The 21,749-nt window shown below is 33.2% G+C and overlaps 1 protein-coding gene across 4 annotated transcripts in view; it reads left to right on the top strand.

Annotated features, from left to right (window-relative positions):
• LOC142980546 (uncharacterized) overlaps positions 1 to 21,749 on the top strand; it is a 129,675-nt gene that overhangs the window by 73,926 nt on the left and 34,000 nt on the right. Inside the window, exons 1-2 of one of the 4 annotated variants that reach the window (XM_076125986.1) lie at positions 20,269 to 20,330; positions 20,831 to 20,858. The exons of 2 other annotated variants lie outside the window; for them this stretch is intronic. The gene's annotated coding sequence lies outside the window, so the exon portion shown is untranslated. Of the gene's footprint in view, positions 1 to 20,268; positions 20,331 to 20,830; positions 20,859 to 21,749 lie in introns of those variants that run through there. One more of the 4 variants, XM_076125987.1, reaches the window with a different exon arrangement.

Here is a 21,749-nt window from a genome sequence, read left to right as displayed (position 1 = left end):
ATAAATAGTTCTTTAAGGGACAAAAAGACCTCAATTCGTATTTGCTCTCCGTGGTGGATTCAAAAGACTTGGACCTTCCTCATTCTAGGATAAGATCTGTGTCTAGCAGTGGAGCAGTAATGACTAGAATTAAAAAATATAAAGTATCATGTCCTTGATCTTTAACTAACGCGAAGTGGGGTCATTAAAATATATTTCCTTCATACACACATCTCTTTCAGCCGTCAACACATAATAACTTACTAAATTAGTATTCACTTTCCTTAAAAACGACTTCAAAGTAGAGTTAGATATCAAAGACTTTTCTAGTTATATTATTCAGTAAGTCGCAAGTCGTAAACATGTTCGATTCATAAAGTATGCAGCTCAAATCATGCGAGTAACAGCATGTCAAATATTCAACGGTGTTTGCCTCAAAGGTTGCTCGCTCGATATATTAATGGCTGCCGTACACAGATATAGAGTCAGCTAAATATTGCCCGTTTAGTAGTGTACTGTGGGTGACACTAATTGTACACTTACGCTGATAAAGATTGCCTCTGTAATACAATGATAGTGAATTAATATGAGACTGCTGTACGTTCGTCACGAGTGCTAATCTAAGCCCAAAAACATTTCCCCGATATATTTTGTCAAGAAACTATCAAATATTTCCAGTTATAATGCCGCAGAGCTACGCTGCCGTGTTAAATGACGGTGTTGCGTCTAGCTTCTGGGTCATTTGTTACTATAAACTATCTTCTGGGCAGTTGCTTATTCTTTATTACAAACTGGCCTCCTCGACATGAACATGACAGTATCTTCACGCCAGTATTTTAATGCCGTACAAAAGCTGATAGCAAGCTGACATGTCAACACTGATTTCTTTGCAGGCGAAGAAGCGATTGAGTCAAATTTGTTTGTCTTCTTAAAGTTAGGGTGCTTTGACCTGAAGTTTGCCATTTCTAGCCTACTTTATATCAATGGTGCCACCCTAATGGTGGATATCGACTTGTTTATTTTCGTATCACGGCTTAATGTGCTGTAGTGGTGACGAGGATTTTAAATGTTGTTTTTTAAACTCGTAGCTTTAATGGCTTGCTACTAATGATCGTTGTAACTTAACAATAAGTCCTGTTTTTGATACGTATTCCACTTTTCACTCTTTTTATATAGAAGCTTTTGGTACAAAATTAAAGGTAGGCAATGGCGACAGTGCAAGATAAACGTTTAAGAGAGGTTTACATCTCATGCCTTTGGTGTTTCTACCTAAATTCTATCGAGGAAGTATTCGGAACCTTATTCTTCTTCCGATCTTTTAGCCTAGGGCTGTAATACTAATTTGTTGATTACAAACTTTTGCCATATCGAATAGTGCCTACCTATCGCCATAATCGACAATCACACCAAAATCATTTTTGTTTGAAAGGTTTTCCAAGGCAAGATAATGATTTGAATTCTAAAACCTAAATGTTATTATATATGCTCTATCTACACGTAAATGTGTGGCCTTTTTTACAACATGAAGACAATTTAATAAAGTTGTCACCTAACTTCGTACTATACTTTTTCTACCAACTTAAAGTCACACTTATATTAATAAAACACTTAGTACTGTCGATAAGTACGCAACTCATTATAATGGCACTTGTCGGTACCGGGTCGGTAACCTAACGATTGTGAATAGGAAAATAGACGTTTCACACAATCGCCGATAACGGTGCCACGTTTTATTATTTCCTTTCATATTTTTGCACGTTTTTATGGTTTTTTGAATAAGTTATTTTATTTAGTACAAACTTTTACTCGCGAGTTCGTAGGTAAAATGATTTCCAGAGATAAAAAATATACGTCGAAGATTTTTTTTTTTGAATTGGTGATGTAGAGATTTGCATTTTATAATAGAGAAACTTTTTAAGTACCATTTTTTTTAAAGATAACTCCCACTCTAAGTATTGCTCTTGGGCCGCGGGGACTTTTACAAACATACAAACAACGAACACAAAGCACAACCAGACCCGAAACAATTATTTGTGGATCGCACAAATAATTGCTCCGTGTGGGAATCGAGCCCACGACCTCCCGACGCATTGGTATTGGCATGGTGGGCTAAACTTTTCCCTTTTTTGGATATAATCTATTATTCAAGCAATCAAACTAACTTAGGTCTGTATAATAATATGCTCTTTCTAGAGATGTAATCTAAAATCGAACTGGATCATATAAAATTGGTCCTCTCTTTAAGTTGTTAATGTATGACAAGCGAAATCGCTTTCCCTAGTATAATATTGTTTTGGATTTATAATATTGAGGAAATAACTGCCCGCCATCATTTCCTAGAAACGATCATACACTTCACTGGACTAAATGGATTTTCCACTATTGAAGACATAACTTGAGTTTTATTCCGTTAGCTATTTAATTTCTAATGATTGCTTTATTTGACTCTTCATTTAATTATCTATATACATATACATAATATCCCGAAATTTATACCCGACAATGTAGGAAGAGGTTAAGAAAAACACCCACTTTTCGTCATTAGTAATGTTAATTCCATTTAATATGAGCGAAGCGATACTGGGCACGTTAACAATCACTACTAGTATTGAGATATATTAATATAAATAAAAAAAACTAATATTACTTTGCTCTACCCGGGAGTCGAACCCGCGTCCTCATGATCAGCATTCGCATACACTACCGACGGCGCCATAGAGGTCGTTATCTAAATCTATATCTATACTAATATTATAAAGCTGAAGAGTTTGTTTGTTTGTTTGAACGCGCTAATCTCAGGAACTACTGGTCCGATTTGAAAAATTCTTTCAGTGTTAGATAGCCCATTTATCGAGGAAGGCTATAGGCTATATATCATCACGCTACGACCAATAGGAGCAGAGTACCAGTGAAAAATGTTACAAAAACGGGGAAAAATTATGTTTCTCTTATGTGACGCAAGCGAAGTTGCGCGGGCTAGCTAGTAATAGTCATAAATGGTGCACTTTACAGATACCTATGTTCTATAAATATTTTATTAAGAAAATTTTAATGTACCTATAACTTACATGTGTAGTAAATACTGTTAATGTAAAGTGGTCATCAATATATAAATAAATAATATGATTAAATAATATGTTTTCCAACATTTCCCTATTTTTACGACTAGCAACACCGGTTATAGTAAATGTAATTTTCACCGTTGAAAACGTGCCGTTCGTTTTATGTCCCATTCATGTTCTAGTGAAAGCTTTTTGTTGAAGGGAAGATGGAAATGTATTGATAAATTTTCCGTTCTAAAATGGGAAAATTATATGTGAGGTATATGGATAATACTTTTACCAGATTGTAAAAATATCAATTGTACATGATATAGTCTGTCACATAGTTTGCTTTGGGTTTCACCCAAGGTAGTGATATGGGATCAATAATTTTGCAATTTTTGGAACTCTTTTCCTCACCATAGTCAAATCTGTGCCGTCATAATTGCATAGGTAATAGGTACTCTATAGTTCTGAGCTTTAGCTTCTGCATGCGACTTATTAAATATTGCCTGGGATATAAGCTTTTACATGATTTACCCCCGGTTTCTGAGATACATTTAGCGGCAGTTTACCTATTCAATAGCGTCAAAACTCCTATAACGCTATTGAACAGATAAACTACCGTTAAATGTACTCAGAAACCGGGGGTAAGTAGCAACACCATATAAACAACCAAATTTTCACATTATTTATATTAGTAACTTCGATTGCTGTAACTATTCATGTCCACTAATAAACAAAGAACTAAACTTCTTTAATAAACTGTCAATATTAGCAAATACACGTAATGTACAGATTTATATCAATAAGTCGGATGTCGAGTTACAAAATAACATTTACCAAAGGATATGACAACTCGGAAACCTCAGTCAGAATAAAATAATAATTAGTTGTCAATGAAGAAATATAGAGTATATTTCTACATTCGACAAGTTAGGGATACTGCAAAAGATACTAGTTTACCCGCGCGGCTTCCCTTGGGTAAAAACTTTCATCTCGGATTTTTAAGGTTATAGACTTGGCATGCCCTTAAAAATTGTGTTTGGACACTTTTAGGCATGTAAGGTTTCAACATCATATAATAAACGATGATTCATGAAAAAAAATCTTCAACTATATTCAAAGAAAATCTCATCGCAATCGGTACAGCAGTTAAGCCGTCATAGCCAAAGCCGCAACACATAGACAGTCTTTCACAATTTCATATCAAATTTTATCTACTACATAAGCAAGATTAGTATGTCGCGTTAATCCGTTCTAGTCAACATTTCAACATATATAAACGACATACATTATATGCAATATCCTTAGTGACTATCGTTTAATGGATATTAAAGATAATTGGAGCTTTTATAGCTCGTAAACGAATAGTTAAGTCAGTTCAACAAGATTATTTAGTATATCATCTCATTATTTTAGTTTTAAGGAACAAATTCATTTGCAATACAATTAATTCTTTGTTTTCTCTGATCTCTGCCTACCCTGTGTGATAACCTGGCGTGATTTTATGTATGTACTTTAATACTAGTACTATAATAATCAAAATACATAAGACTCATACGTTTCTGAAACTGAAACTGCTGAGCGTAGAAAGTTGAAATTAAGTATGAAGATTCCTTAGGAAGTGTAAACACTAGTCCGAAGGGAGCTAAATTCCACGCGGGCAAAACCGCGGGCGGAAAGCTAGTTCTCATAACATTCTTCTAAACGAGGAAAAACATTTTTATATGAGAGAGCAATAAGAACGTTGTAAAAACGGGAAACCTAATTCTACGCAGACGTGATTGCGGGAGACTACTAGTATTAATATAATTGTTTTTGGAAACCAATAGAAATATAAATGTAATATGTTATTCGCGGCCTTCAGCATAAAGTAAACGTTCATTTGAATAAAATGCAAAAGCAATCATATCTTCTATTTACAAATTCATCAAAATACCAATCCCAGTAAAATGACAGTCCATTTCAAGAGCTAATCCATTCACTAACAAAGTGTAAAGCAATACAGACTTTATAGCTGTATGAATAAGGTGTAATTTCGCAAATTGTTTTGTATCGCGCGCGCCGATGCGTAGACGCATCTCGGGACCGCATCTCCGTTTTTCGCAATGACGCACGTCACAGTTGGGTGGCGTACGTTAAATAAAATGTTGCACAAAAACGTTTCGGAATTTTTCGCAGTGGTTGTGAAAATTGTTGGTTTTTACGTTTGTTATTTACTTTTTTTTAAATTGGTTGTTGAACCTCCCTTTCCGAAGCCATTTATTGACTTTAGATAGTGAAGCATAAGAAGATAATATAAATTTCGTTTGGAAAAGTATAGTAAACATTTAGTTTAGTATATGATCAAAATTATAGGAACATGTGTGACAGAATTTTTTGATAGAAGACTCTCCGATACTGCAATGATTTTTTTCTTGTTTGGAGATAAAGCGCCCAAAGTATGTTACAGTTTTATTCTATTGCCATTGTTGATTAAAAATTGTACTTGTCTTGCCTCTGGATTCACTTTCATCCATTCATATCATGACTCATGCGTACTTTTTCGCGACAATTTAACTCATCACTCATGTTGCATTAATGTAATTGGTAAATGGGTTGTGGAGGTCTGATAGGCAGTCGCTCCATATAAAATACTGATATTCAGCTGCATCCAGAAGCCGACTCCAACATAGTTTGGAAGGAAGGCTAGGCTAATGATTCAAGTTGCAACGAAATCAACAATATCAATAAATTAACACATTTGTAAGCATTTACAACCCTCAGTTTCACGGTTCCGCGTGAGTGCGACGTACATTTCGCAAGTTTGTCACGGCTGGCCGTCATGTGGGCCGCTTACAAACACTTCCGTCTATTGTCAAACACAACACACTGTGTTACTTCCTCACAATAGCTTTTACTATTGCCAAGTGGGAAATTGTGTCTAATTGTTGACATGTTTAGGATTTTAGGTGGAGAGAAATTACTGTTATAGTGAGCTGAGGTGGCAGCGTAATCGTTGTTTTGCGTTATAAGCGCGAAAACAGTAAAACCTCGCCAAGTACATACCAAGTTTGTTGATGAATATTGACCTTGGCCTTCATCCATAAAAGTTTCATGAAACATTCTGTAAATAAATGTTTTTTTTTTAGATTAAGAAATGTAATGCAATTGGCCCCTGTTCTCTCTAATACCCAATTTTGTTCACAACTTTTAAATACAGCTGACATAAAATAAAAATACACTCACACATATTTCACTCACAAACACACAAATCACGGAAACAGACAAACCATGATATAAAAAATAAAGTAAGTGTAAAATTAGCTATAAATATGAATGTTTATTACATGAACATATTAAATGAACACTCATACTTACATATCCCACTGTCATCGTCGTTGCAGAGAAAGTGAACTGTATAGAAATCAAACGCGCGGAGAATTTCCGTCACCCACAGCATGTGTAGTTGGAAAACCCTGTGCAACATGGTTTATTACCTTGTGATACTGTCGGTACAATTTGGAACATTAATATACGATTGATAGTAAGAATATACTAGTATTATAATTTCAGCTATAAAATAAGGTATGTTGGTTGAAGGCAAGAAGACTGAAAGTTTAGCCCAATGTTTTTCGATCACACAAACTTACCAGTTTCCAATATTATACAATAATTGCTAATTTGACTCCGCTGCGCATCAATGAAACGACTAAAATGTATATGTACTTTCGCTAGCTTTATCGATTTAGCCACGTTGATTATTATCAATGCTTATTCTTTGTTGGTATAAAAGGCAAACATTCATGCGCTTTAAGTGTTCATGAGTTAAAAAATAGAGAAAAAAAATAAGTCTTTGAAAAACAACAATAAATACTGCTTAGATCCTGTTACCTACCATCCATTGACGTTTCCCAAAAATCACGGTCTCCTTTTCTCTAAAAACTTAGAAAGCTTCATTCAAACGTCTCATGCATAGCATACGTAGCATATGACATGTGTCCATGGTTCGGTGAAAGACGTGTACTCTGCCTAGTTAAGATGCAGTGGACGTCGAACAATGCTGGAGGGTTTCCTGCCGCGGCTGATTGTAAACTATTGTTAAGTGTAGGGTCATGGCACGCGTTGGCCGATGGTTCAAGGGATTTAAAGGTTTTGTTAATTACTTTCTGTGGTTGATTTGAGTATTTTTAAATATTGTATCCTATTATTTAGTAAGAACACGCATATTGTATGTTAGTGCGATACCGAAAATGGGTTTTATAGCAGTTGGAATTAATTTAAAGTAAAATTCAATTGATAGTAGAATAAAATACCTATGATTTTGTCATTATCAATTCTAGACTATTCCAGATAACTAGATTCTTAATTTGAAGTTTCATATTTTCCAACCAAAAAACCTAAACACAGACCCACTTAAAAGACAAAAGGGAGTCAAAAAAGGGTTTATAAGGTCACAAACAAAGTGACAAAGATACCTATACTCAGGCTTATTGTTCTTCCCATCTCACTTTTCACATTTGTGACCCTAAAGATGAAACAATGGTCCCTAAGAATTCAGCACACAGTTGTAACAGAGGAAGCGTTTTCTAAAACGTTTGATTGATTCATATCCATTGTTAGGGGTTTACAAGGCGGATAGATGGACATGTAGAGAAAAGTAATTGTGATTTTCTTTGGATATTTTCAAGAATTTTTCGAAAAATATCGAAGATAACTATTTTGAATATTTGGTTGCTGGTAATAAAAAAAATATTTGGTTGCTAAGACACGTTAAGTTGTAAACTCTATTCGTGTTTTAAATGCAAAATACAAGAAATTACTACGATGCAACTGTATAGCTGGGACGTAAAAACGATCAAGTTTGGATTTTGGCGTAATTACAGTACAGATAGTTTTCAAATTAAAACACATTTTATCCTTTTTAATTCGTAATTTAAAAAACATGACTCCGGTCCATGATTAATATAAAAATGTATCGTTCTAAATATTATTCAGTTCGAGAGTTCACTTTCCTATCTCAAAAAAAATGATGCAAATACTTTGCACGCGCTTTAATCTCATTTCAATAAACTGTAATTGAAGCACATTTTAAATTAAAATATATGCATATGTATTGTCAAAATTGAGTATTAATTTTAGAGCAGCAATCACTTCGCATTTGCGCAGCTGCCAATCAAAAATACAATCACCAAACAAAATATTATAATTTACGTAAAGAATGCAAATTACAATACGTAGATAGTTGACCAAAAGGTCTCGGGTTCCATTCCCCTTGCCCTCGAACATTAAGTTTTTGCTGTAATTTATTCACGATATTTATCTCTATAAATCTCTGTTGAATTAACTTGCAACAATCTAAGGTACGTTTAGCAAAATTTTAATCAAAATGGATGTAGTATTACGGTTCGATCAATTATGTCTGTAGGTGTGAATAATTCATTTTTAATTAATATTGATAACATTTATGTTTCACTGGTTGACACGGATATACTCTTAATATTTAAGAACCTTAGTCCATAGGGCTGATTGTCAAAATTCACCATAACTACTGCGCCACGGAGGCCGCCAAATTATAAATGACTAGAGGCCGCCCGCGACTTCGTCCGCGTGCAAACCCTTCCCGTGTAAATCCCGATCCCTTGGGAACTCTGGGATAAAAAGAAGTCTATATGTAATTTTGGGTCTTCAGCTACCTATATTCCAAATTTCATCGTAATCGGTTCAGTAGTATTTGCGTGAAAGAGTAACAAACATCCATACATACATACATTCTCACAAACTTTCGCATTTATAATATTAGTAGGATTAAAACAATGATTCCTTACCTCTTAGTCATATTTAAGTTGAAAATCGATGCTTATTTATAGTAATTTCATCATTGCAAGACAGTCTCATCCTTAGACATCCTAAAACTCTCAGGTCGTTCAAATGTTACTTAATGATTGAGAGTACAAAATACCTACCTTTACCGTCTTTCTTAGTTGGCTAGTTTCAATGAAACTGGCCACCGTGGTAGAATATCAAGAGTAATTTATAAACCTATAACTAGGTAATGATCAACGGACTAGTTGAACGATAAACAAATGAATGTATGTATGTATCGAAATCTAACGATACAGCTGTGAGGTGCGACTAATGCATATTTATACGACGAATTCTTAATGAGATTGTCATATATTTGATATGTACTTGAAGTCTTGAATATGTATAGCGTAGTAAATTATCAAACTTACCTCTAACTTTTGATTTATGTTGACTAGATATACTTTATATCAGTGGTTCCCAACCAGTGGTCCCCGGACCACCGGTGGTCCGCAGAAGTCAAAATATGGTCTGCGAATGATTTTATAATGTTAAATTTTCAGGACGATTATTACACTTTATTTTTTATATACTTACATACTGGTCCCTGCTAACGAAAATAATATAAAAGTGGTCCCTGACTAAGAAAAGGTTGGGAACCCCTGCTTTAGATTATCTTAGACTATCTTTAGCTCATTTCACGTGCATTTTTTTACAATATTTTTCAACTAGCACTTCGTATTGGCGTTATGTTTTTAAAATAAAGACATAAGTACGTTTGATATGGGATGCTATCCAGTCGAAACAGTTAATTGTTAACCGACTTCAAAAAAGAAGCAGTTTCTAAATTTTTCTATATTTTTTATTTTTGTTACGTCTTGGCGTAAGTATGTTTTTTTTGTAAGTATTATCTTTATTTAAGCTATAAATGGGCTGCATCTGATAAATAAGGTGTTTATTACGTATAATTGCCTTAACATAAGGAACAACAATACTCTTAACCGTAAGATTAACAATTATTATTAATTTGTTATTTATTGTCCACGAGTAATATTAAACGCATTTAAAAATCATTATTCACTTCCAAATACAAGTATATCAGTTACAAAACCCGGTGTCCATAACCGATGGCATAAATCTTTACATCAACATAATAGACAAGCGTCGGTCCAATTATTCCATACAACAGAATCAACACGAACATAACATGAATCCCAATGATTTCTCACACTTGTCACATAATTCATGAGAGAGCGTTAAATAATAATTATTCATTGCAACGTATCCGGCTACTAATGAATTTAACGGATTGAAAATTGATATTATTTTTGAGTAGACTAGTTTATCCCACGATTTTGTCGGAGTCCAAACATTCCTATAGCAAGAATGCATCCTACATGATCATCCAGAATAATTTTAATACTGTCACTGAATAAAAGTTTATGAAAATCATTTCATCCAAACAGACTTTTCCCAATAGTATAAAGGATCAAAAGCGCGGCTTTTTTGTGTTAAAATCTTGAGGAAGCAGGAGGAAACCCTTGCCCAGCAGGGGTCTCCCCTGGGATAGCTAAGGGTAAAAAAAAGTATCACTTCAATTTAACAATTTAGTGGTTTTTGTATCCACCAAATAACGAAATATTTTTTTCAAAGCGGGCTAGGAGTTTCTGGTATAAGTGCATCCAAACTAACAAACAGTCTTGCCTTCTTATATAAGTATGATTGCTCCGTCTTACGAGTTTACATATCAGGATGTAATTAAGGATATGATGATAAGCATTAAATTATAGACCATTTACTTGAACGTCATTAATTAATTACTTATAATTATTATGAATAGTAAAAAAATGGTAATTGGTCTAGTTATGAATGATAAAATATGATGGCAAGTTATTAAAAGCTAGCTTTTGCTGAGTATTCCGTCCGCGTGGTCTATAGTTTGATGGCTTATACTTCGCGTTCCTGTAGGATCTCCAGGAAAAAACTATGTATATAATATAATTTTCCGGGTTACTATCTCTGTACAAAATATTATCCAAGTCAGTGCAGTGGTTTAGGAATGAAGAAGAAAAAGACAGAATTACTCTCGCATTTATAATATTAGGAGGGATTTTTTATTAACGGTATTCGTGATCAAGTGTGAGAAAAAATCATGCCTAGCTAGCTAGATCTAAGATAATTATGCTTTTTTATGCTAAATATAGATTGATATGATTACAAACTCTAGCTTTTTATCAGACATTTATTATCACGCCTAGTATAACCGAAAGAGTCAACAGAGCAGCGATATTTTGCCGTTAACAATTTTTATCCCACGGAATAATGCCTATTGTCATTTACCGGACACGTTGTGAATATCCAGGTTACTGTTAAGAACAACCTAATATAAGTCAATAAGAAATACCCAAAACTAACCCCTAACAAACACCTTACCTGACCAGGGAATCAAACCCGAGATCTTATAATTTGCAGTTGAATACGCTACCCACCGCGCTACAGAGGCAGTATTTTCCTTTTTATATATGTATGTATGCATGTATGTCATTCCGATACTCCTACAATGTTGTCAAACTATGCAGTAAAAGCCTTAGAGTCATTCACTTATATACCCATTTATATTCACCGCTCAATATATAAATAATTTATGAATAATTATGTTCAAATACTTAAATCAATACTCATATCTATTTTTATCAATTCGCTAATACATTAAACGTTCGGCTACTGTTTTAAACAAATTGATACACGGCTTGTTATTCATTAAGTTACACCTAAAATTATACAATCTAGTTGTAGTGATTATGCAAAATTAAAGAGTGATTTTATTCACTGTTGAATTTTATATGAGTGCAGATTAGTGTGGGGAAACGGTTTTATTTCGGTTTTGACGGATATCGCGGTTTTTTAATTTGCTTTTTTATACGGAATCTCGGTTTCGCCTAGTTTTATTTGGCTAAACTTATCAAATAATTTATCAAAATCTTCCTCAAGAATCGTTCTATATTTTGGTAAAATATGCCCGTTAAATGCTCTGATCAGAATTTCATACAAAATTTCTTGATAGATAGCCGTTTGACGATAGTTGATAGCGAAAGAAAATTGCGCTACTGAACGTAATGTCTCTTTATATGTATATACAGGAAACGTCATTATATTTTAATTGGTTATTTTATATTGCTTGGAAATCATCCATACAAATACGCTTCCTAATTACTTTACACATTTAATAATCATATTTCAAAACTAAAGTTTCTATTCGAAGTCAATAATAATTGAATAAACAATAATTTACACGCTATAAATTGAAATGAATATGAATCCGCGACCCGTAATCCTGACCTATAGTAATAATGAACAAAAATTATTAACTTTCCGTTCACAGTGCCCTTTGATACCAAGATTTGCAACTTTTCAGCTTAGAACATAAATTTCTATATCGGTTAGGGCTGCTAGTTGAACAGAAAATATGATATTACTAGAGGCCGATATCTCGATCGATAAATCCAGATCCCTCAAGAACTCTGGAATAAAAAGCCTATGTTTTTCTGGGTCTTCAGCTACCTACATGCCAAATTTCATCGTAATCGATTCAGTAGTATTTGCATAAAAGAGTAACAAACATCCATACATACATACTCACAAACTTTCGCATTTATGTATAATATTAGTAGGACGTAGGATGCCTCCATTCTGCTTCTTGTATCATGTAAAGTAATAAGATCTTTACGTCCCGTATAGGTTTTTCCATTAAACAAACTCCGGTTTAAGCCTTTTCCACCCACTTTTCCCCCGTAAACTTCGGTGAATCAGTTAACCTAGAATTTCGGAACCATATAGATTTGAACATTTAGTAACCCTACCCACTTCCCAGTCTAGAGTGGTCTTTCCGATTAATTAAAATTAGTCTAAGATAAATGTGTGCAATATTTTATGTCTGTATTTGCCAGCCCTAGTTAGAACCATAGTTAATTGGTCTCTGGACAGTCTTATGACCAGGCCAGCGAAACTTGCGCCAAAACGTCAAGCAATGTAAATTAAAATACATGTATAATTTCTGTACCTATATTATACATTATTTTTGTTTGTAACTCAATCACATCAAAGCACCTCGACTTCTTCAGATTTTGTGGAACTTGACAGCTGAAGTACCAGAATAATACGTGATATAGCAATGCCAACCTTTACTCGTGCGTGGCTTTGTCCGTAATATATATTATCATTATTTTCACGCAGACGCAGGCAGAAACTAGAACACATTGAACATGCAACATCAAAGCTTAAAATTTATAACTCTAATCGTACCGGTTATTTCAATAAACAGTCCCAACACTAGCCAGACATACAGCTAAAGTAATATTTGATAGGAAATACATTTAAATTGATTCGTATTGATTAACATTGTGTCATTAGCTAGATTTTAATGTCGGACTGGGCAATCGGCTACTGGTCCTGTTTGATAGAGTCACATGTACCGTGTTCAAATTAAAAATGCAGATTGAATATTATTGATATACTATTTTTTTGAGAAACGGATATCTTTACATTTTACTTACTCCTGATTAATATGTAGGAGGTGTTTATTGATAAAAATTATGACTATATTTTGTAGATCATATATAAATATCAGATAATAGAAATAGATAATAAAAATACTAGTGCCAATACGAGTAACTTTGCGCTCTTCTTTGTACTCTGTACCTTTGTACTCGTACAACCCTTGCCCCTCTCTCTCTCTCTCTCTCTTTTTCCTTCAGGCTATTTCTGTTGCATATGGTGGTAGGTTCATCCTTCCTTACACTCTGCCTCCACTTCGCCTTATCCTTGACGTCGTCTTCGTCGACCCTCTTGCCACTAAGTACGAAATTATAATATGATCATTCCTCATATGTACATCCACGATTAATGTGAGCTGTATAGATTAATTCATTTTTACTAATACGAAAGACGGTATAGATACATAAATATTTTCAACCATTTCACAAAAAAACTACTGAATACATTTTTATTTCATTTAATATTCAGACAGTTTTTAGGCTAGTTTCTTATATAGGATAGTATTCCTCGTTTTTTAACTTATGATTCTAATCGCAGACCTTTTTAAACCGTGACTGTCCCACTACAAGGCAATGGTCTTTTAAGGTCTGCTAGACTTATACCAAGAATACTGCGATATTCTCTTAAGCAAGTGTCGTGTGAGTAAACCCTATTCCACTATCAATACCAGGCATAATAACGTAAAGATAACGAACATATGTTTAAACGATTTGCACTCAATAAATACGCATGCGCAATGCAAGGGTTATGTCGTAGTTTTATTACTAAGGCTGGGCTACCTAGCGCTTAGTTATGAGACTTATTGAGCACATGGTTTAGCAATTTAAATAGGATATAAGTAGGCTAGTTTTGTTGATTCATTTAATTGGTCATCATCTAGCAAGGATTGCTAACATACATATATCTTATACATATAACTTAGCACATCAATGTAAAAAAAATGATTTCTGTTATATTGATTAAACTTTATCATTTCCATTCAAATTTATTGAATAAATTCCGCATAAATAATTAACTTTTAAGATATCAGATAACTAAATTGCAACTTTAACCATTAATAGAACGAAGGAAAAATAATTGTTACTATTAAATATACTCGGTTATTATTTCAAACCGTTGCGTTGCGTTTAAAAGTTCGCGTCTTGAATTTTATGAATAGCGCTACAGCGATTTCACAGTCAAAATGTATAAGACGGACAGATTTTCGCATTATTAATACAGAGCAAACTGAAAGTTCAGGACAATGGCCAATGCAAACTGCGCTGAAACGTCGAAAAAGTACTACGGTACTTTTTCGACGGCTAAATTTTATCATATTATTATTAATCCTTGTGTAACAATAGTTAGAAGTTTTAAAATCTCTGTAATACTTTAAGGGTGCAAGAAAGGTCTGTGCTTTTGCAATCTATTAGAATCGCTGTAAACACGCATACCCAATATACAAAGACCTTAAATTCAAAGTTAATATAACCACAAATTCTCTCATGTTTATGTCTTCTTATCTAAACATTAAAATGTTTATTAATTTGCTTGAAAGCGTGCTCCGAATGATTGAGATGGTTGATACCGCTGTCCAAGTTGTTCAAATATTTATAAAAAATATTGATTTGCTTTAAATAAATTTAATTTTGATGAGTGACTCACGGTATAAAAATAGTTAGGAAGTTTTTGCTGTGTATTTTTATATGTACTGTTATGTAAATATTGGTGGATACTTTTTGTGACACCTTATTATGGTGGACGACCATACGTTGTAAATTTTGTTATAGAACTTTGTTGTTATAATCTAGAAATATAAATAGTATTCACCATCTTACTAACACACTTAATTTGTTTTAATTTGTCGGCGTAAAAATATTTTCTTAGGTTAAAAGTATATAATGTAGTAATCCAAGTTAAAAAGTACATATGTTATCTGCAATATTTCATCAAAATCCATCAATGGTTTTGATGTCGAAAAGCCTAACATTCTCACAAAATAACTTAGAGGTAATTTAAATATTTTGTAGAGTTTTTATCATTGGTGTTTTCTAGAAGAAGCTACAATTTGAATTAAAATGATTAACCCAGCAATTGAGCAGATCATTGCTATTTAATGATATACAAACGAAACTATTTATATAAACAATTAAGTTTGTCAGTACCAGTATAAGATCGCCATAAATGTATAATGCACCTGTTAACCAAACACACAGTGTACTCAGTACAATAACCACGGTGTTCAAAGCAATGAAGATATCGGGACGACTTTTAACTTAATGAAATGGAAAAGTTTAAGCACAATTTTATCTAAGTATACAATTTATGTATATTTCTGCTATTAACAAATCTTTGCTTGCAACTTCTTACTGTAAGATTTTATTATCCGACTAATTTTAGATTTGATTATGGGTAGGAATCACCTGCAATTTAATTTAAGACAGGTTTGGTTGAACGGTAGGGCAGCATTTGGAACACTTTTTAACATTTAACTTTTAGTTTTAACTTTGAAACAATCTTACAACACAGTAAGCGTCTCTCTAAACGACTTGTTGGATTAAGTCAGAGTTGGAATAAGCAGTGTTAGGTCCCTGATAAATGGCTTTTTTTACATAAAACAAATTATTTCGAAAAATAATGTTAACAAAAGCTTGGTGCTTCGTGTTTTAATCAGTACAAAACTACTACTCTGCGCTTGATCGGACTGTAACATAAAGCTCGCATTAATTACATTAATTTAAATAATCCACGATAAAGTATCACTATCCAATGTATTGCTAATTTAGTTTTTGTACAGTACCGAGAAATATTCCAACACCGCCGAGTTAAAAATGAAGAGAACTCTATATACTTGTGATCGTTTAAAAAACGTTTTAAATTGGTCGGATTGTTTTGTTCGATATGGTAAAGGAATTTTAAGGGTATGAATAATATTTACGTGGGATTTTTGGTAGTCCTTTTAAGCGCTTTTTGTATTGGATAATATAATCAATGAGAAATTCTGCGAAATATGGTTCTAAGATTTTACTCATATCAGTCAAAAATGTTATATTTCTTACTAGCTGACTCGCGCAACTTCGTTTGCGTCACATTAGAGTGTGGTTCAAAATTTTCCCCGTCTTTGTAACATTTTTTACTGGTACTCCGCTCCTATTGGTCGTAGCGTCGCCTTCCTTGATAAGCGAGCTACCTAACACTAATTTTTTTTTCCAAATCGGACCAGTAGTTCCCGAGATTAGCGCCTTCAAACAAACAAACAAATTCTTCATCTTTATAATATTAGTATAGATGTAACTACTATTATAACCTGGATTAACATGGTGGGTCGGAAAGACATTTCTTTATTTTGTGATTTTAAAATTGATCAATTTCAACAATTTATGACCACTTGAAAAGTCTGGGATTATCCTCGAAGCTCTAAACTATCTTTTGTTTTCCATAAAAAAACTAAATGACTTTCCGAACAACCTAACATAAAGCTCTTTCTTATATTCAAGACAGTTAAAGTGCAAACTAGCTTCTGAGTGAATCACTCATCTTCTTACCTACCTCATCAATAATCGTGTACGATCAAAGGCGCCGACGAGTTTAAATTCAACAGTTTTTGTTCAGTAATCACGATGCTTACAATGTATTTAATTATGTTAAGCACAATTTTTTGTTAACTCCTTAAATAGAGAATGGAAAATTAAACGAAAGGTATAAATAAAACAAATATATACATATAGTGGACCCGACAGACGTTGTCCTGTCTACACGTCTTTAATTTGAAAATTTTATACTTTTTTTAATAATCTAAACCATTCTCAGATCCTCTTGAACACACGCAAAAAATTTCATCAAAATCGGTCCAGTCGTTTAAGAGAAGTTCAGTGACATACACACTTACAGAAGAATTATATATATAAAGATGACATAATAAAAGTTAACGGTCTTCGACTACATAGCATCATGCCTGTTATATCCGAAGTTGTCGGCAGAGGTGTATGAAGTACACCGAAATTTCGTTATTTACTATGATAGTTTCATGTATATGGGGCGAGCCTAATACCGTTTACCTACCCGGATTTACCAGATTATATATTACCAGACTACGGGCTAGCGTTGAAAATAATCTATAGTATACTAATGTATACTAATATATAGTATACATAACGAAAGACCAATGGCGCTTTACCGACGCAGGAAAGTGATTTTATCTTTATAATCACACATGTAACAATTTTTTTGCAGTTTCGTGTAATCGACTATTAATGCCAATTACAGGTCACGCTACTAAGTTTAAAGCTGTTACATTGTTTTTCTTCACACACACACATCTAATGCCATTTATTCGATATAGGAATCAGACTTGTGAACTTATGTATGTCGTATTCAAATCAAACCTGAATCTTTGGAATCTGAAAAAGCATTTACTACCAGGTAAACCATCAAAGCAATTGTAACATACCTTCAGTATTACTTATGTATCCATATTTTTACAACTTTTTACTATTGATTGTTATATTGTTACAACTTTGTAGAAAGCTTGTTTGGGAGGTTCGTGGCTAGAGAAGGTACACGAAATTCAGAGTTTGGAACTAATTGAGCTTATTGATCTGGCGGTGGTCTGTGTGATTCAGTTTTTTTTATACATACAGAATTGTTAATTATAATCTAGATCAACTATTCATGCTAAACCTCTCTACTAAGTTGTTAGACTATATCTAGAAAAAGTCTTACCTAATACTACATTAACCTTCATACAAAAAAACTTGCAAACTAAAACAATCAGAACATCAAATAACACGTTACTCGTTCATTTTTCTACGTAAAACCATTTCGTGTTTGGCATTACTTATAATATGGTCACAACACTAGTTCAGCCTCAAAAAAGCGCATTGCGGCAACCGAGGTCAAAGGATCGTTCTATTATTTCCTAGAACAAGTAATAACTAACAGGGAAGCGTATTATTATAGTGTATTTCTTTTTAATTCGATAATAATTACGATGAATAATATTTTTTTTATGCACGCGGAATATTATTGGCTGATTGTCGATGACCTGTGTCAATTAAAAAAATAAAGTTTGACAGCTGTCAAAATTGGCGGGATTTTGCAAATGTATTCTTTTAGTAATATGTAGTTGTTTCAGTAAAAGTATAGTAAGGTGTATTGTTTTAAAGCAAAAATTATGACTTCACGTATTAAAAATCAAAAAATTTTGAGACCAAAGAGCTACACTTGATACGACTCCCAAAAACGTACCCCTTATGAATACTGTGTATATAATATTAAGAATCAGGCGTATCCTCTTACAGAATACTACAAACGAAGCTTGACTTAACTTATTCCACAAAAATAATACCTAATATAAAAACAATAACCCCAATCTTCAAAAAATTCAAACAAAAATTCCTTCACTAAATAAGGCAGTGATTATTTCGGTCAGTCGTAATCAAAGGCGCTCTATCACCCAATATAATACACTGACGCCACCTTCTTTTCTATTCAAATTAAACCCATACATACTTATTACCACACTATGGTGACCGTAAATCAATGGCTACGACCATTATTGTCAAATTGGGCAATTAGCTTGTGTATCGACAATATGGGTTATTTTTTTCCACGAAATTAGGTTCTTGGGATCGATTTTTGAAGTGGGTTAGTGATTGTATCAACCCTTTCGTAGATGGAATAGGTATGTAGAATAAAACCTATCGTATTTACTTCATAACAGAACTGCGAAGTTCGCGTGAATATATTAGAAAAACGGATGGTAATCCTGTCTTTATATTATTGTATTTGCCGATTCATGAGATCAATTGAACTAGGTAAAGTAGTTCTTGGATATAGATTGAGTTTTTATCAAAATTATTTTCTAGTAGACATTAGAAGTAAAAACTTATTCACAGCTATTTTGAATATTTATGTAGAAGACTTGCTGACTGCGCTGCTCTGCTCACGACGACTTTCGAGTTAATTAAGGTATACTACGTTTGTCCCTGGAATGTATATAAATCCTAAACTTAATTTGGGAGACTTAATAGCTTATTAATCGCACCACCAAATTAAATTCAACTGTAAAAGTAATATAACATATTCACACAGGGTCAGTTCCCCGTAAACATTATTTATATAATAAGATAAGTGGTTATAAATTTTTAATATTTTAGCTTAAAACACTGCTAAAATTGACCATAGGTTCAAAAGTTAAACGTTTGTTAAATTATCACGATATCAATTGACGTAGAGATTACACCCGTAACCCATTCTACGACATATACCATATAATGTACAGAGATTCACGATATACGTTGTTACAATAATATACGTTGAGAAAGAACAAATCTTTCAATAGAATACTAGGATTTTTAATGAAATTAAAGTGAAAAATAGATATTAAATAAAATTTTAAAATGAGTAAATGATATAATATTGCAGCTTTGCTTTCTTTACATTATGTAGGCGTATCCAGAATAGTCTTTGTACATGTATATCTTTATACACGTACATTGTACATATTACTGCAGATTAATTTATTTTTATTTATGCTATCAAATATAATAATTGTACCCAAATAAGGTCTCAAACCAACACCCAATTATAACCACCCCAAATCAAAGATAAATCAGTCTATGTATTCACGCGTTATATTTAAAAAACCACTATGTACAACTTCGATTAGGACAGTCCCAATCAATCATTCCGTTCACTACATAATTAATACCTTCAAGAATCACCCCCTACCACCAATTTGTCGGCCTTACCGTGAATGCTGTCCTTATCAGACCATCATGGAAATAGGGGTTGAAATAATCAATATTTTTCTGCCCCACCCATAGTGCGCATGCGTGGTGGTATTCACCTGGTGGTGGTGGTATTACCCCACAAGGTGCTCCGTACCTTGGTATTAACCCACGGCTCATTCTAGTATGGAAACTCGGGAAGACAAGTTGTACGCTATGTGGGACCGGGAGTGCTGTCTTTGGTCTTCTAAACCACCATGTAAGTACTTGTTAGGTAACTTTTTACATCATTTCTTTTTAAATTTTCAAAATCAACACTCAATTTTTGAGTTTTTTGGTTAATAGTAAATACAATTAATGGTTTCCTTAATGATTTATTTACGGTTCACGGTAAAAGGTTAAGTTGTGCGCCATTTTCCGACATCGTCCATTTTGAGTGGCACTCATGCGCCGTAACGACTTTGAATAGTCGATTACTGCGTTCTATGCAAATTATGTCACTTTAAATACATTTCTTTGATATAAAATATAATTTAATTAATCAACGAAAGCAATGTTTTTATGCAATTACTTTAGATATTATTCTAAAAAAGACATTTAAAAATCAATATTTATTTTCAATTTTATGCCAAGGTGTAACCCAGGAGTATTTTTGTACCATAATCGTACTTAAATGTGTAGGGTAAATGTCCCAGTACTTGTCCTTCAAAATGTCAGAGGTTACGAAATCAAATTGTTAAAATTCCATCATTTTCACAGAACAACGCAAGCCTGGCGATGGAAATCGGTAAGATGTGTTATAAAGATGGCTTCCACTGCAACGATTTTGCGACACGACTTTTATTTCAATCATGTTTTGCGCAAATGAGTGATTTGGATTAATTTTTGTGCTTTTTTTATGTTTTAATTTTTTATTACTCATTTTAATAACAATATTAGGCAGTTTATTTGTTTTTACTTTTTAAAATGATATGATAATAGCCACAGATCTGCTATTAACATTTTGTAACACTTGTACATACTTACTTTTCTTTTTTTTTTGTTATTAATGCACCTAAACTTAACTTTAAATTTGTACATACACAGATTTTGTATATTATTTCAAATAAAAAGGCTTGAAACACACACGCAATTTTTCTAAAGACTCACCTTTCGTACTTAAAGGGCGTTTCCATGAGGGTATTATACCCGAATTTTTATAGTTTTGAACTGCAACCCTTGCTTGAGTCGTAGGGGGGTTACCCTTTTAGGGTTGGTCACCCTTTTATGGAGGTAGATAATTAAAATGATAGTTGCTTATCAAACATCGTTACTTTGGGGTTAATGGACTTTATGAATGACATTAATGTTTTTAGATTTATTGCAACAATGATATTTTTTTTTTTCTGAATCCCACGTTTTCAAATTGTTAACTGGCTGTACTTTGGGGCTGCGCTTGCGTGAAATTTGGGCAAAAAGTAGTTTGCTTGATCCTTTCAAAATTTCCATCACTACCAAGTTTCATTAAAATTGATTACCTGAATGAAAACTTTACGGACAGACCTTAACATACATCATATAAAGCAAATAAGCTATATTTAAATTCACTTTAATACGGATTTTATAGAACAAGTGACTAAATGAAATATTTGCATTATAATAAAGGAACAAAGTTTAATAATTTAAATTATTAAAGTAA

This window comes from Anticarsia gemmatalis, chromosome 18 (assembly GCF_050436995.1).
Source record: "Anticarsia gemmatalis isolate Benzon Research Colony breed Stoneville strain chromosome 18, ilAntGemm2 primary, whole genome shotgun sequence".
In the NCBI taxonomy this organism is placed as follows: Eukaryota; Metazoa; Arthropoda; class Insecta; order Lepidoptera; family Erebidae; genus Anticarsia; species Anticarsia gemmatalis.
This window is presented reverse-complemented; position numbering and strand designations above follow the sequence as displayed.